This window comes from Anguilla rostrata, chromosome 10, assembly GCF_018555375.3.
Source record: "Anguilla rostrata isolate EN2019 chromosome 10, ASM1855537v3, whole genome shotgun sequence".
NCBI lineage: Eukaryota > Metazoa > Chordata > Actinopteri > Anguilliformes > Anguillidae > Anguilla > Anguilla rostrata.
Window position 1 is genome coordinate 16040688 of NC_057942.1, and position 18090 is coordinate 16058777.

General features: G+C 47.9%; 1 protein-coding gene across 4 annotated transcripts in view; it reads left to right on the forward strand.

The window, feature by feature from the left end:
• The first annotated feature begins 2601 nt into the window (after positions 1-2601).
• Positions 2602-18090, forward strand: part of tncb (tenascin Cb) — a 50661-nt gene continuing 35172 nt past the window's right edge. For all 4 annotated transcript variants that reach the window (XM_064354421.1, XM_064354423.1, XM_064354424.1 and 1 more), the window contains exon 1: positions 2602-3029. The gene's annotated coding sequence lies outside the window, so the exon portion shown is untranslated. The remainder of the gene's footprint in view (positions 3030-18090) is intronic.

Sequence of the window (18090 nt, forward strand, 5' to 3'; positions counted from 1 at the left end):
GCCGACCTGGGAAACCAGCCCGCTCCCCGCGCATCTGGCAGAACTCAGGAGAAGAGGAAACGAGAGGGGAGCGCGGAGCCCAGCTGGAGCAGGGAGGGAGAGAGAGAGAGAGAGAGAGAGAGGGAGACAGGAGGGAGAGGGAGGAGAGAGGGAGACAGGGAGAGGGAGGAGAGAGTGAGAGAGGGAGAGAGCGCGAGAGCGAAGGAGAGGTGAGAAGAACAGCAGATGGAACGGCTCAGCGCGGCTCCCCCCCGTAGATGGGGAGATTCATACAGCGCGCCCTGCTGTAAACATAGCAGCACCTGAGTCGCTTCTCGGGGGCTCCGCGGGAGCGGCCTGTCTGATTTTTTTTTTTTGCGGGGGCGACGCGCCGAGCTGAACGGTGTCCAAACGCGCCCGACAGCCCACCGGCGCTCGCGTTCCCGTCGAATCGCGGCCGCTCGCCGGGGGGGGAGGCGCCGCGGCGCGAATGACGGGCGGGATCGGTCGGGGAAATTGCTTCGCGGTCTAACGCTCCCCGCGCCTTGGCACACACGCGCGGGGGGGGAGGGGGGTTCTCCTCCTCCCCTGGAGCGGGATTACGGTCGTCCGCGGCGACCGCTCGCCGCCGCGCTCCGCGAGGGATGAGTCTTTTCCGCCGGCCCGGTCGCTGAGCCGTCGAGGATCATTTCCCCCCCCGTGAGAGCGTGCGCGCCCCCCCCAGTCCCCACCCCAGTCCCCCCGCCCCCGCATCCCCGCTGCGAAATCTTCCCCCTGTCACACACTGCTGCTCTCCTTATGAATCTTGGCTCGCACATGGGCTCTGCTTATCAGCTCCATTCTGGAGTGGCAGGGTTTTTTTTTCTCCCTCGCCCCTCCCGCCCCCCCCCCCACCCATCAGTCTGCGCGTCGGGTCGGCCCTTCTCTGCTCTCCAGTCCTAAAACATGTATATCATGTCAGTAGGCGTAGCGGGCCGCGTAACAATCGGTTTGACCGATAAGCTTTATTTTATTTCTCTTCGCGCCTCGCCGTCGCGGGACAGAGGCCGAGATTAAACGCTGGGATTGGCTGGGACCGGGCAGATAGTCGCTGGTTTATGAATAACTGAGGCTCTCTGATGGAGGGCTGGCTTTTAGTTTTTGTGAAAGGGGGCTCTTGAGCTTCTCCCCGGGGGAGGGATGCGGAACGGCTGGGAGGGGGGGTGGGGGGGCCTTTGTACTTGTCCTATCAGTCAGTGGGTCAGATTTTGATTTAATGAGCCCCTACCGCCCTCCACCCCCAACCAACCCCCCCCCACCCCCCGCTCATTTAGCACGTGGCCTCCAGGGACGTACCTTTGGTGTGCGCCTGCTCCTTTGAAATGAGATTCCTTCCCCGCGTCGCCGGGGGACCTGGGACGCGACGGAGAACCCGGCTCGCTTTTTTTCTTTTTTTTTTTTTTTGTTCACGTGTTGATATGAAGTGGGGGGCCATGCCATTTACGTCAAAATACCCAGAGCGCCGCGCAGTCCCCCTCCCCCCTCCCTCTCCCTCCCCCCCCCCCTCCCCTAATTGCGACCGCCGTCCTCCGGGGTTACGCTCTACCTGCAGCCAGAATTAAGAGGCTGCCGTGAGGCAAACACGCGGGTGCCGTGGAAACCTGAGGGTCACCAGGGTGAGGAAGGGGGGGGCGTGTGTCTCAACACAAGAATCAAGGGCTGCATGCGGAACAGGGCTGATCTCTGCCAGACTGGTTTTAAATAAGGGCCATCGCGGTTCGGAGAGAGACAGTCGAGTAATTCTGAACGAGAGACGCAGAGAAATATGGGTAATCATTTACTCATGAGCAGGCATACATTTATACCAGGCTCTGAATATCTGACTCCGTCTTCATCGTTGTGTCATCACTGTCATCTGTAGCAGAAGCGCCATTATCATCATTATTCTTGCTGTTGTTATGATAATAACAAAAACTTATACTAATATCAATGATAATTATTATTATCAAAATTGTTATTATTATTATTATTATTATTATTATTATTTGTAGTAGTAGCTGTTGTAGTAGTAGCACTAATGGTAGTAGTAGCATTAGTAGTAGTAGTAGTAGTAGCACTAGTGATAGTAGTAGTAGTAGCACTAGTAGTAGTAATGGTAGTAGCAGTAGCAGCAAGTAATGGTAGTAGTAGTAATTGTTGTTGTTGTCTTAACCTGTGTATGTGCACTTATATCTTGCAAAATGGCTAAGTGTAAATATAGTTGTAAATACAATAGTAGTACTGGTATTCTGTTCAATTGAACATTATGACCACACATGAAGGTTTTGTTTCTCGTGGTGCTCCTTCCCAGTATTTTAATGCATTGCTAATGTTAAGCTTCCTGGGTTATCCCTCCCCCAATCCTCCTAACTATGCAGATTCACTGTGTGGCCAGTGGGTTTTATTCCTTTCAATCACTCACTCACTTACTGTTTCTCTCCCTCTCCCTCTGTTTCTCTGCTTTTTTTGTGTAAGGCAGCCCAGAGGCATCCTGTTTCAGCTCCACAGTTCACAGTCAGGGGGGGTTGGGGGTGTGTGTCTTGTGGTGGTGGTGGTGGTGGTGGTGGGGGGGGGGGTATATAAGAGCCGACGGTAGGAGTGGGGTCTGACCACAGTATCTGTTTAAGAGAAGGGGAATTCTCTCTCCCTCTCTCTTTTACTTGTCCTCTCTCCCATTCTCTCTGTCTCTCTCTCTGTCTCCCTCTCTCACTCACTCACTCTCTCTCTCTCTCTCTCTTTCTGCGTGCTCGCTCTCTCTCGGCTGCCACCTCTTCGCAGGCTACAGCATCAGCAGGCTCTTTGGTTGGATGCAGTAGACGGATCACGAGGGGAAGCAGAGCTGTCCTTTCTTTACCACCGTGAGGCACGCAGGCACACATCAGAAAACTAATTAGAGCTCACCTCTTAAATCCCAACATTCCCTGTATTCTATCCATTTAAAAAACGAGAGAAAGAGTCACTCCAGAGAACCAGGTTGTGTGAACTTGCTCTGTAGGATCCTGTAGTAGAGAGACTGGGAGTGTTCTGCTAAGGTAAGTGCAGGTGTCACATTTTTCTACCTGTTTGAAATGTTGGGGAGCTTGATTGATTCTGTATTCACACAGACATTGTAAATTTTCTATGAGTGCTTCTGAATGTTTTCATCTTTCACATTATGTTTATACTGCAGGGTAATTTGACATTGACTTCTGAGTTATGTTAATGTTACATTGTAAATTAATGTAAATTGGCTCTTAAATGAAATGAAAATAGTTTGTATGAACATTTTGAGTTTATTTTATTTTCTGAACGGATTCTTTTATTTTTCAGACACAGTGACTGTAACTAAATAAAGGATGCATTATTTTGTGATTAATTATATACTGTGTTTGGCAATTATGTGGAATTCTCTAATTGCTGCAAAGTGGTTTGGTTGGAAAACTTTGGTCCCTTTGAATCAGCTGCATTTCATGCTTGCATCTGAATGTAATGGAAAAGAGAAGTTTTGTCTCGCAATATTGGCTCCTATTAGCAAAAGCACATCTTAGCCTTGCTTTACTGCCTTGGACTGTGAGGTTGCTGGAGGGTACCAATTATGGTTGCTAGGGGAATTGTTAACATATTTTTGCATGCCGTTGCTCTGGGGTCCTGTCCCGTGTCGGGGATGTGAAACGGGCATTATGAAGGTTGGGGAAGGGGGGGCGGGGTGTGAAGGGAGGGATCGGTTACCCGGCTCAGCTGTGGAGCGACTGTAAGCGTAGACGGGGGTTGCCTGGCGATGTGATCACCTGGCCCAGCTTCAGCCAGCGTGAGCGCTGCTTGCCAAGAAAAATCCCCCCCCCCCGTCGCAGCTACTGTAAGCCCTACTGTAAGCGGAGCAGACACCTTCCCTCAGCCCGGGAGCGCGGCAGCTGGTCTGCATTAGGGGGCTAGGCTGCCTGTCTCGCCTCTCTCCCCCCTCTCCCCCCCCTCTCCCTCCTCTCCCTCCTCCACCCCCCTCCACCCCTCTCCCTCCGTTTCCCTCGCTAAAGGTGTGCGCTTACGAGGCGCCCGCACCATGCGCTTCCCCCGTCTCCCCGCCGTGAGCGCGGCTCGCGGACCGCCCGGCCGCCGAGGGGGCGGGGGGTATGGGGGGGTGGGGGGGGGGGTCCGCCGCGAGGGTTCTGATTGGAGCAGCGCCGAACAAAGAGATCACACCCAACCGCCCGCACGCGCTAGAGAGAGCAGGGGGAGGGTGGGGAGCGTGTGAGAGCATCTGTGTGGGGAGGTTTGAGCGTGTGTGGGGTGGGGGGGGGGGTGTTGGAGGGGGGGGGGTGTTTGGGGAACAAAATGACCCCAGCATCCCGGGGTTTGTGGTGGTCCGGGGTGGGTAATTACACATCAGGGGAGAGGTGCAATCACAATTATCTGTTTTGGGAATCACTGTGGGAACTGAAACAACTGATGCAGCCCCCCACAGATCCACCCCCCCCCCCCCAAACACAGACGCGTCTTTTTTCTCTCCACTCTGGAAGGAGAAATGATGCTGGGATGCATGAATGGAGGCAGACACAAATCCATTATCTCCTCGTGGAGAACTTATATTTGACCCGAATGTCTGACCTTCCTGGCTCGTGGGTAGCTCGCACGCACAGACGCCTTTCCCTGCCACGCTCTGAAGGGTTACCTGTGGGATAACCTGCCCTGCATTCCTGAGCCGGGAAGTCCATTAAAGACTTCCGTCCGTGAGCGCTGAGCGAGCTTTCCCTCCGCTGCTCCCGAACGACACGAGGCCGGGGGGGGGGAGCTCCTCGTAACGCGCGGCGTGCGAGTCTCTGCCGCGGAGCGCCCGCTGCCGTTGCCCGGGCGCGGCGTGTAAATGTTTTATGATGGCGCCGCTTTGTGCCGAGCGGCTATTGAATGTGACACCCCGCAAGACGGTGGGTGAGAAACTTCCCTTTGTTTGGACAGCTGTTTTCCCCTGTTTCCAGCCCAAAACCCCCCGTCCCACACCCCGAGAGCTTTGATAATGCACTTGGAGGGGGGGGGGGCTGTTCCTCACAGTGACTGCTGGAGGTGCAGAAGCGTACGGAGACCCCGAGGAATCTGCGTGCTTTTCATCGGAACTAGGAAGCAAGAAATGGCACACGCAGGATGCGCGGGACTCTGCCAGAGATGTGTAATTATCTGCTGGCTATTATCGGCGGTTCGCCGACTTGTCTGCACTCCGCGAAGCCTGTGGCCCTTAGAAATAGTTACAGCCCAGCAAATTCGCTACTACATTGCATTCCGTTCACCCCGAATGGATTTACCAAACAAGACCTAATTTGTTTTTGTGACAAGAACTTAATCTGATGTTGTTAAACAGTTCAGCATCTAGTCGTCACTGTGCAAATCATTTTCCAGGCCGCTAATTAGCCACTAAATTTAGAAAGGTGCGCTGGCAGATTTGCGGTTTGTCTGATGGCAGGAGAACAAGTCGGTTGTTTCAACCCTTTTCTGATGTACAGGTAGCAAAAATATAACACTGAGGATGCAAAAAGGAACTGAAAACAGAGCTAAATGTATAACATAAAGTGTTCCATCTGTAACAAAGGGACCACACATACAGCGATTGGCTACCTCCTAAGTCTTTATGTCCAATTGCTGTGTTTTTTTTAGTGTGAGTCAGTTATTATTTTACCATCAGCCAGTGTGCACTCTCACCTGTTGGAAATCCTCCTCTTTTCTGGACATCGCCTTTTAGACAATTAGTCAACCCCATTCCATTAATAGAAAAAAACAACAAGTAATCGTCATACGTTGCACTGATCTAGGAGCTTTACATGCTGAGAAAGAAACCAATGCATTTATTCAGCATTTGGATCCAGACTTTTAGGGCAGGTGTGGCACACAAAGCATGTCAGTGGTTTAGCCTGGCATCATTCAACACATCTTAAATAAAGCACAGATCTGCAGAGAGAGAGAGAGAGGGAGGAGAGAGAGAAAGAAAGAGTGAAGCGCTGATAAAAAGACAGACAAATCAAGAGAAATGAGAACAGAAGGAGAAAGCCAAAGAAAAGGAGACTAAAATGAGAGAAGTTGAATGAGAATGAGAGAAAAGAGAGAAAGACAGGTCTGTACAGACGTGTTAACAGAAACCTGTGACTGCTTTCCCCAGATGAATCATCTTTTTTAAAGTGCCAATATCCCGTGTGGTTTTAAACGCGTGTGCGGTACTCAGGCGAGAGGGAACGGGGAGCGCGAGGTCTTTGTGCTGGCGGTGCCTTCGGTGCGCGAGGGCTCGGGGAGCGGTGGAGAGATCGGCGCGCGTGGCCGACGCGGCCGGGACGTCCCGCGTTTTGGGCTCTGGAACGCGTGCGTGGCCCGTGACGCGTCGGAAGCAGCGCGAGTCTGCGGGCGGCAGGTTTCGGAGGGGGGACTTCAGGGCCTTGATCCTCCGCGGTCTGGGTCATTCGCGGCGTCTGTGAGCGCGGCTCCTCCGGACTTGCTTTTCTCGGGCGAGGCAAAACAGATGCCCCGAAACCCGGGCCAACATTCCGCGCTGTTTCCCGCTATCCACGCCCGAATGAATTAAGAACAATAAAGCTAACTATGGACGATGTATTGAAAAAAAAGAATGGAACTTGTGTAATGGGGCGTACTCAGCGACACCAAAGCCAGCTGTACACTGCAACAGGAAAAAAAAAAAAACCTGTATTTTTTATTTATAATTATAGAGATCAACAGAGAATCACTCAGACAGGTCAAAATGTTTGCTTTGGCTTGGATTTTAAAGGAAGTGGAACATATTTCGACCTGACCTTTTTTCTCCAGCGCTAGACAAGTGGGCGGATGTGTCTGTCACTATCTTATGAACCAGCTTTCATCCGAACCTTTCATCAATCTCAGTATGTTTTTGGGTCCTTCTTGGCTTCCTTATTCATTCTTCTAGCAATGCCCCAAGGAGACCAAAACGACCATTCGCCCTCTTTCTGCACTTCTTGAGTTTATTTCCTTCGAGAACAAAGGGAGTTCTCTGTTCGGGGGGCAACACGCGGATTCCGTCTACCGTTTTTTCCTAGTGACGGGACCCTTGTTTTGATGCTAGCGCGTGTCGCGTCCGCCCGCTTCCCCCAGCGGTGAGCTGCGGTACAGCCCGAGCGCGCTGAATTAGGACCAAGGACAGAGAAATTCCTCCGTGCCTCCAGGGTCTGGATTTACAGCCACGCTGAGGAGCACGGTCCAGAGGAAACACTCCCTGGACGTTGTTCAGCTCCGTGTTCTCCAGAAAGGGATGGGGGGGGGGTGGGAGGGTTGGGGGAGAGATGGAGAGAAATAAAGAAACCATCTGTCTACTGCTGGCAGATTCCTTTCAAAGATTCTCTATCTTTTGCAAAGAAATGAATGCCTTGGTTAACTCCTTCCAGTGCAGGAAGAGAAAACCATTAGATCGGAAAGCTAGTGACAGGAAAGCTGAGCCCTTTTCTCTCTTTCTCTGTGAGGAATATGAAGCATTTCTTCCACCTCGTCCTTTATCATCCTCCCTTCTGCACATGTTCTTTTCCCCTAAATGTCAGAGAGTATGAACGTGTGCCAGACGAGGCTATGAGTGGTCACAGCAGCACCTGACGGGTGATGAAAGACATCGGATATCCCGCCATGGCGGCCCGGCTTCCCCGCGCGGAGGCCTTCGTCTCCTTGTCGTTGCTCGGGTCCGATTACCGGCCCAGGAAGGCGAGGGCGCTGAGAGCTCCTCGAGTTTAATCAAAACCAGAACGATCCAGTAAGGCGAGGATGTGTACGGCCCTGTCCAATAAAACCGGCCCTCGCTGACCCGAGGGCGAAAGCGGGAAGCCGTCGTGACTTTATTGCGTTCGTCCTCCCATAAGACCCTTTCTCTAGGAGAGCCATTCGAGCGACCCCACTCAGCAAATGCGGGCAGCAGACAAATGAAAGGCAGGCTAATTTTTATTGTCTCTGCAGTATGGTTTTAACGGGTGGCTGAGAGGAAGGAGGGGGAATAGGGGGGGGGCGTTAGCAGCTGCTGCTGGGTGAGGGAGGTGGGAGGTGGGGGGTGGGGGTGGTGGTGGTGGTTTCGGAGGGGGTTGGGAGGTCTTGAGAAGGTGAATCTTCTGTGCCGGGAGGCTACAGAGGTCGGGCTAATAAAATGTGAGGTCACCGGGCTTCAGTGCGCAAATGAAGACCCCGGTGAGTAACGAGCGGCAAATGCGCCAAAACGCGCGCGGCGTTCCCTCCGCAGACCCGGCCAGAAGAGCGCCGGGGCAGCAGTTAACTATATTTATGGATCCTCCGTCCAGGGGACAGCAGTATCCTAATGCAATAAACATCATCTCCGTCAAACGCCCCCCTTTCTACCATCAATTTCCACTGACCCCTCTCCCTTTCTGTTCCCTTTGCTTTTGTGTCCCCTTCGCTCTCTTGCCATCTATCGCCCTCCCACCCTTTCTTTCTGTTCAAATCTCTGTAACTTTCTCTTTTTTCTCTCTACCCCTCTTCTTCTTCTCCGGCTGATCGTCCTTTCTTTATCCTCCTCACTCTATGCCCCATTTCTCTTTCACCCCTGCTCTCCATACTCATCTCTCTCTGTCTCCCGCTCTTTTTGTCACTCCCGTTTCCCTTCCTCCCTCTCTCGGTCTTAATCAATTCCGTTCAGTTTCTGCTTGAAATACACATTGTAAATATTGTCAGTGTGCCATATATAGCACATAGGAAGTGGTCTCTCTCTCTCCCTCTCTCTCTGCCTCACTCACATACCCTATCTGGCCCCCTCCCTCGCAGTATGTGTGCTGGAAATTGAATGTTTTATGTGAGAAATACCTCTTTCTTCCCCTTCTGGCTATAGGGTTTTTATGACATAATAGCTCTTGTAGGCTTTAATCCCAGGGATGTGGCCTAGGCCCCCCCTCCGAGTCAACCTGACACCGCTTACCTTTCTGGTGGAGTCCGGCCTGCACAAGCGAGCTTGGTATCCCGCGTCTGCACCGCCCGCGGCCATCTGCGCCCGACCTGCTGTATCGGCCCTGCGCACAGTAGCCTCTCTGTCAGAGCGCACGGGTTTCCTGCCGCCATCACGCGCACCTATAAAGAGCCTTTATATTCTGCCTCGCTACTGCGCTGGAAAAGAGACCCTAATGGCCTCTCATTTCCATGCGGCTGGTAACACTATGCTTTATCTAAGCAGGGGAAGAAAAAAAAAAACCCGTCCTAGTCCAAGACACGAAAGGCTGGGCGCTGAAAGTATCGGCGCTATTAAAACTGATTTAGCCTTCATTCGGCTTTTTATTCCCTCTCTCTCTCTCTTTGTCCTGATGCACGGGGTTGGAAATCAGAAACTTTTTCAAATGCGCGGGAAATGTAAATACCGTTTGCAGTTCCTGCTTTTGATATCGCCCGCTGTGACAGTGTAGCTGCTTTTGCCCACGTTTCACCTCCAGAATTCAAATAAAATAAGCAGCCTAGAATGTGGAATGTCATCTGGAGTCCACATATTGCAAAACTGAACCGGGTGTTATTTTATCTATTCGTTTATTTACATCGGCTAGCCCGCTTGTAGTTACCTTCAATAAATAATTTGGGACTAAGGCTTTGCCTAACAAAGGAACAGTGACCTGAAGACACTACTGGCAAAACTCTTAGCGCTTCAAGGTCAAGGAATGCTGTGTGTGATGTTTGGGTTCTTTTCACCTTTTCACAAATGCAGGGTTGTGCTTATTATTACTGCAGCAAAGGATTTGTTTGTGTATGGACACTGAACTCAAACCACGGTGTTGGGCCATGGCTGTCCAAAGTGAGCGGTTGCCAGTCTAAATAAGAAAGCTAGGGGAATCTACAGAGGTCCACAGACAGGGAATAATTTTGTGGTATACAGCGGCTTTTTTTAATAACAACCTCGGGTGTCTTCAATTTGAGAATGGCCAGGGATAAATGCCCTCGTCCAGTATGACTTCATAGTTATGTTTTCCCATTGCATATGTACGCTGCAAGTTAAGTACATTTCTCAAAAAACGGTCTTGCTCAAGGGTACAACAGCAAGCTCTCCAGGGAAAGGAATGATCCATTTTTTATTTTCATCTTTAACCGCGATGCCACTCTGCCCCCTACAGTGACAGGGAATGTGCACACAGCTGTGGGGGGGGGGGTGGGTAGGGGGGGTGCTGAGGGAGGGGTATGGGGCTGAAACACACAGTTCATAGTGCCGATGGCTTAAAATGGCATTTGTGAGTGCGGTAATATGACCGAATGCCAGAGCATGTCCGCCTCTGCCATCGATCCCATGTTGGGGGGAAGGAGGGGGGGGGGGGGGGAGCTTATGAGACATCCTGGAAATCCATTTCTGTGTTTGATGATTATAACCTGAGCCCATGCTAGATTCAGCAGCTCTCTCTATCCGTCTGTCTCTCCGATTCTGACCTTGGTGGAGCAGGGATCGATATGGAATGGCTTTCGGACACACGGGTGTGTTTGTTGTGGGTGTGTCTGGGGGGTGGGGGGAGAAGATGAGTAGTCCACCTTGCATGAACAGCTTGATTATGATTTATGAATTTCAATATTCGCCGCCCGTTGTTCATCTCCATGATTTTACCCCTCTTGGCAGAAGGGATGTCTTTTCTTTGTTCCTCTATTAATTAACTTAATATTTTTTGCAGATGCACGATTTTTCTATCATTTATCCTATCCTTATAGAGGCCATTCATTTGTGACTTTCACCCTTGCGGGTACCCACACAGCACCCACCAAATGCCTTTGCGTGGCACCTCTGAAGGTGAAAATGCCCTTCTCCCCATCCCCCAAGACGATTGCTGTTCACCCGGCTGTCTGGGCGACCCAGATTATGAGTGTACGCCGAAGACAGCGAGCGTGTTTTTAGTCATGGGTGACCTACAAAACTAGGCAAGCTTGATAATTCAACTGAAAAGAAACGAGAAAGCACTCTGATCCCACCCCACCCCCATTTTAATATAAAAGACAAGCGGGGGAGACATGTTTTAGCCACGGACCATTTGCTGCAGTTGCACATCAAATGTAGCAGTCGTCTTCATTACTAATTTTGTTTCTTTGGAAGTTATGTTGAAGACAGAACTGTCAAAACCGAACCTGTCACACTGGCTCCCCCATGAACGCCCTGTATCCCTACGCCATAAGACTGGAACTTGGTTATCTTTCCCACACTGAAGCGGGGAATGGCTAACAAATGGCTAAGTTCATCCATATGCATGCAAAGGAAAAAAAAGTCATATTTAAGCTGAAACAGGCCTTGATTCCTACTATTAATATGTGTTCTTTATAAACAGACTTTTTTTCTCAACCCTTATACATGTGTATACCTTCATTTGAATTTAGATGAATTATGGTCAAGGCACTGCATATTTTTACACATTCTTGTGTCTCAGTAAGATTAAAATTTTTCTTGTGTAGTAACCAAATGGGAAAACGGGTACCAAAAATGTTATTTATTTTGAACTGGAGAAGGAAAACAACCATGAAAAAACAATGTTGTAAAGCTTTATTATTTTGGGGCCTCAAATCTGGGACACTATAATAAACTGCAACTCTTAACTCTTTTACTGTTTATGACTAAGTGTAACAGGAAAGCATCTATCACTAGTCATTCTTTGCATTCCAGTAAGTGCGAGCAGAAGATTAACTCTCCTCCTTGACTCTCCTTCATGCACCAGAAGACACATTACAAGCTTATCTCGGTCCAAAACCCATCACTGTTTTAAACCTGCTGTTACTTGATTACGACACACAAAATCATCTAAATTATGAACGGTTTTTCATGGATTGTTAAGTGATCCCCCAGAACCAAGTCTAAAAAAAAAGCTTTAGGATGGATGGGTGGAGGGATGAAATGGAAAGATCTGGAAAAGGCATCAAGGCAACTTAAAAGTGCCGTAATTCTGCTGCTTCCGATGTGACACAAGGCCGCATCTGTGGAAGGGGCATAACTGCGTTTTGCAGGGGTTGTGCCCTCGGAAGTGGCTGACTTCTCCGTGCCCAACGGGGTTCCTGAAGTTTACCACAAGTTCACCTCTGACGATTTGTCACCAGGACTCAGCTGTCAAGATAGCATTTCCGCTGCAGAACGTAACGGCATACAACGGGGCGGGGCCGAGCGTTGCGATGCCAGGCTGTGTGCCGACAGACGCATTTCTTTCACCTGAACAGGAGGACATCTCCCAGAAAAGCAACGGAAATGTGAAAAGTGCAGACGTTGTATTGGGAGAGTGGGTAGGGTGGGTGGGGTGGTGGGATAGAAGACACCCTTACCTGCAATGGAATGAAACTTTGTATGAACAGCAGTGGTCCCACCATTTGGAGTGTTTGGAGTCTACAAAGGCTTCTGTGCTAAAACGAATCCCTCTGATGACAAAATAATACTTATACCTATTATTATTATTATTATTATTATTATATAAAATTCATAATCAACTATTTGGAATATCATTAAGAAGAAAGAGAGCACTGGTGAGATCAGTAATAGCAAAGGACCTTGTAGGCAAAGGAAGACCTCTACAGTTGATGATCGAATAATTCTCACCATAATAAACAAAAACCCTCAAACACCAGTCAGAAGCACTCTTCAGGAGGTAGGTGTGGATGTGTTATTGACTACTATCCACATAATATTTTGTGAACAGGACTAAAGTGGCTACACTGCAAGATGCAAACCACTAGTTTGCATCAAAAACAGGATAGCCAGGTTACAGTCTCCTAAGAAGTACCTAAAAGGGCCTTCAGAGTTCTGGAAAAAAGTCTTGTGGACAGATGAGACAAAGTTTCACTTGTATCAGAGGGATGGCAAGAGCAAAGTGAGGAGGTCAAAAGGAACTGTCCAACATCTAAAGCAGCCACTCTCATCTGTGAAACATGGTGATGGGGGTGTGATGGTTTGGTCATGTATGGCTGCAACAGATGCTAGCTCACTTGTCTTCATTGATGATGTAACTTCTGATAGCAGCAGCAGAAACAATGTGTAAAAAGTGCTGTGAAAATACTTAATAAAAGCTGAGACTTTACCTACATGAGAATTGTTTGATTGGATATCTAAAATTGTGGAGTACAGTGGCTAATCATATGGGATGGGCAATAGTAGCTGATTCAACATGAAATGCAGATTGTTATTATCATGGCCTGGAACACACACCACTCTGAGAAACGAATCAAAGTCAAATTATGTTTCATCATGAATGGCCGAATCATCGCAACACAATCACTCCTTCATACCTATTTGGCGTTCAGTTACACCATCTGTATGGAGTAATTAATTTGATCTGTGTCTTACACATGCTGTCACGCATGAGGTAAGTGGTAGCCGCGTGAAGAATCGAGTGACCTGCCATTAAAACTTAATTGTCATTCTATACACGTGGCAAATTTCTGAGTGCCGCCACACGGATCTAATTATACCAGCGTGAAGCAGAGGTTTCTGGTCATCTGAAAGACTCCCTCACAGCAGTGAGCTGTCAATCCGTGGGAAATTGCCCACATGATAAGGTTGAGATTATTCCATTTTAAAAGTGACATCTTTTTCCAAAAGCAATTTGCTGGCTAGCTTTCGACCGCTCTTTAATTAATAGACTACTCCAGAAGCATTTCTTAGTAAGTAATGAATTTGAAGCATGTGATGAAGGGTGTTTTATATCTGCTAGACTTTTAAAAAAGCACTTGTAACGTACAAGCAATAAAACAATTGTTTCAGCAAATAGTCATTCCTGCTTTCTTTGTATTTCTGAACTTTTTAAAAGCTTTTAGTGCTAAATATGCGTTAAAAATGGGGTTATGCGCATGCTGGGGTCTTACTCCCTCATTTCACTCTATTAACTTAAAACAAATAGCAAACACACTTGTTAATGCTGCTTCACTAGGTCGTGTGTGTTTGTTTGTGTTAAATCTAATTCAACTGTTGTATAATAGATCCCATTCTCTCTCAGTATTAATGAGGCATGCTGAACTGCAAAATCGGGATCGAAAGCACAGGGGACGAAAATAGGCTGAGAATAATTTTATCTCAGAATCAGACATGGAAAATTGCACTGAAATTTAAAATAAAGAAATAAAGAAATATCAAACAAGAAAACCTTCAGTGTACAGAGAGGTCTGTGTCTCCAGTGTAGGAGGCTTGAAGGGAAGGAATGCCTGGCATGAGAGATGACTGGTGCCCCTGGCTGGGGCAAGCAAGCATTTCCACATTACCCTAACGAGCGCACGGCTGGAGAATGGGTAACAGTCAGTAGTCACAGTAATGGGGAGTCTGGCACGAGAGGTGGAAAACTCCAGGGAAATTACGTCCGGTGATAATGAATCCCATTTACTAGGTTATTTCAAAGAGCTATTATTCTCAGCAATGACTCCTTTTTTTTATTCAGTTATTCATTAATTTATTTACTTTTGACAAATTACAGAGCATGGTGTTATTCACGCAAGCCCAAAAAAGTTAAAGCTAATGGATTTCTTTATTTATTTTTTTGTTCTTTCAATCGTTCATTCTTTGAAAGTGCTTTGTTTTATTAACATGACTGAGAGGGAGAGGCGATTGCCACTGTACAGCGCAAGACCATGACACCTGAACAATGCCGCACCAAAGCTTGATCGCGAGCCAACTTAACACTCCTTGCCTTCTTGCCTGATCTCATCAGAGGTGCGTGATGCTGTACAGTTGCATAGTTTCAGCCAGCACACATTATGACTCCTCTGACTTTGCTCACTTGGTTTACCTGTTACCGTTGCAGCACATTTATGCAAGATTGCTCTGATACAAGGGAGCATGAGGTGAAATGATTGGATGCAGTAACTTCTCTTTTAAATGATGCATTAGGGGTAAATGATCACTACTGTACAAAGTGCATTCAAAATCAAAAAGCACTGATGAACACACTACCCCAGGGAGACATTACAGCATTTTAACAGTGCATTCCCTAGCACCAGAGCTATTACCCATGAAATGAAACCTTAAGCAGTCATAGAATAAAGCGCACTCAGCCTACCTTGGAAATGAGCATCAAAGACAAAGCTTTCAATGGGATTGCTGACATTCCTTTGCTTGGCTATGGGACACAATGTATGATGGGGTGGTTATGTATCTATTTAACTATTCAGCTATTTCCAAGCCATACAGTCTCTAATGCAATGGAACACTTTGCACAGATGTAGGATATATGGCCATATGCTTATTTTATGACAACATCGGTATTATTGACCAGTTTCTTCACCTCCATGTTGCTTTCCCGGACGCTCACAGACACGCATGCCCAAATTGAGCCTACATCATCTCTTCTACCAAATTCAGTTTTTTTATGTATGGGCACACCCCCATAAGATCAATCTGATAAAAGTAGGCAAATCACACTGGGAAGCTGTTTGATATCAGCCGTTGGATTTCAAGAAGGTCCTGTCCATAGTCAGCACAGCCTGTGTGTTTCATTCAATATAAAACACATATGCTTTTTGAAGTAGTTCAAAGTAGGAAACTTAGCCGAGAGTAAAACGTGTGAAATCAGAGTTGAGGATGCCAGCCATTGCTCCAGACAGGGTCCCAGGGACCAAAGAATGTGCCATGTTTCCTACAGATTTATTTGCAGACTGTGAGTATTCCGCATTGGGAGTCCAATATGTAGGTCAAAGACCCATATTCCTTCATCGTGTGTCACTGCAAATGATATACTGAATCTGTAGTATGTGTTCCTGGGTTTGGCTGTTCTGCAAAACGTAATTTAGCACCAGTGCCGAATTGTTTCCTTAGTTCAGACTTTTATGAGGACAGCAAAATTCCTCCTGCCAACATAGCCTAAAAATAGTATTTCTGTAGTAAATTAATTTATATAGTAACATGTATTTCATGTGTCTTCAGGGTATATTTTCCATACGTGTCTGTGCTATTTTGAATCACACATGATCAAGTAACCGCTTCATATCATTTTAAACAATCCAAAGAGATGGCCCTGCGCCTATGGTCTAGCTAACTTTTCCAGCTGAATTTTGCAGTCTGCCTTAACTTCAGGCACTTAGGTCTGAAAAAACAAAAAAGTCCATTGTCCATTTCCTATGCTGGGGCGGTGGGGTATGGGGGGGTTGAATCGCTATGGTTTCCCACTTCCAAACATTTTACCTGCACTGGTTCTTATCTTCACCCAGATGTCTGCCATATTAACACATCTGGGCCCACGCAGGTCATCACGCGTGAGAGAGAGAGAGAGAGTGACAGAGATAGAGACAGGGAGAGAGATGACCGCAGGAGGAGTTCTTCCCCATTATTACCGTTAAGATGTGCACAAAGAGGGGCTCCATGACTTTCTAGCATTGCCTTGGGAGTCCCCTTGACAGACAGGAATCAACCCTCCAAAGAAGCAGCAGCCACCCATGCAGCACTAAACCCCAGTAGTGATTCAAAGCAATTTTCCAACCATTTTGTCGATTTGATCCCTGGTTTGTCTGATGCCCTGGCAACAAAAGTTAGGCGGGATAAGGCTCTAGGGCAGGGAGGTTTTTATTTATTTGTATTTTTCTGGGTCCCTGGAGGCACAGGCCTGAACATGCCGATCTGTGTCGCCTTCACGGAGGTGCCCCCCCCCCCCCCGCCGTCTGCTTGTGTGGCTCTGTGATTGCCAAAACCACCCCCCCCACCCCCTTAGTGGTCCTGGGAGAAGCCTGTCAGCTCTGTTAATCACACTTCAGTAGAGGGGTGGAGGGGAAATGAGCTCTTTAGAGGAAATTACCTGTAAACGACCTCACCCTGTCAGTGGCTGTCAGCCTTTTGCTCTCACGCTGCTGAAGGAGGATTTACGATCTCCCCGAAGACTCTGGTGTTCATCCAGGCTGTGTGCAGTCAATCGGCCCCTTGGCGTCCCTCCTGGCCCAGTTCATGGTCCCACGCACAGTAGCCATCATTGCACTGGTAGCTGGGTAAGCCTGGAGAAGGGCTTCTCCAGGGGTTGGTTCAGAAATCATTTTTGCTAAAAATATATAAAAGAAAAACAGTCCAGGAGTCTGAGAGTTACTGAGACCTTCTGTTCCTCATAACAAATGACCATTTTCAATTCCCCAAAGGTCTGTTATATACTGTACTCAACTGTACTCGGCTGATAAAATGTTTGTTTAATTCAGCAATTTAGAAGACAGAAATAAATTCAAACAAAAAGCAACATGATTACTGCTAATATATAAGATTTTTCAGGAGAATCGCCCTCGTATAGGCTACGGTTCAAGGAAGATGGAAACGCGTGCGATTGTTAAAAGAGAGGCGTAAATCCGCATGAGACCATCATCGCACTTTATCCCACTGCATATGATACGTTAATAGGAAGAAGTGTAAGGAAATGTTGTCATCCCTGCTGGGAAGACAGATATACATTGTGTCAATTCGAGAGAAGCAGGAGCTGTCAACGCAGCAAAGACTTGCTAAAATATGCATTGTGTAGATATTATCTGGCAGTTGAAAGCTGGAAAGTTTGAAAAAAAAAAAATCTGTGAGCGGCCAGCAAGCACATAATTAGTCAAAGGTGCCAATTTACCTTTTGGCAAAGCTTCTCCCTGCTGTGTTGGCAAAAAAATTTCACCAATCTGATTGGGCTAATCATACTCTGATTACAGAGCTGAGAATCACGGCTAATCTAATTAACAGAGTTCTCTGCACCTAAGTTCCTGCGTACTGTTTGTTACATTTCACGGCACACCCCAGACAGAGAGCACTCAACCACCCAGGAATCCAGGCTAACGACATCAAAGGGGAGACACAGTGTTTTACAGCTGTTTCCACCACCGCTATTTTATTTCTGTTCATTTTCCGACCGGCTATTACTCTTTAAAAAACAGCATCCCTCCAGCATGGCATAATATGAGACTTGCTTCCTGTGTGTAACTTAAGAGAGATAAAAATTGCCAAGCAAAGCGTGGACGGGAATCCAGACAGTGATCAAAGGCTGCCAATCTGGTGATTTGTGGGTTGGCGGCAGCCCTGAATGTCAAAAAGAGCAGACGCTATGCAGATTGTCTTCAACGGGCTAATATCAATCTGTCAGCTTGGACTGGGGTGTGGGGAGGTTGGTGGTTCCCCAATTGCAGGTGTTGCCTGCCGTCAGCTAAAGGAAGCCTTTAGGGAGGGAAACACCAGTGGAAAATAAGCTGTGGCTCATT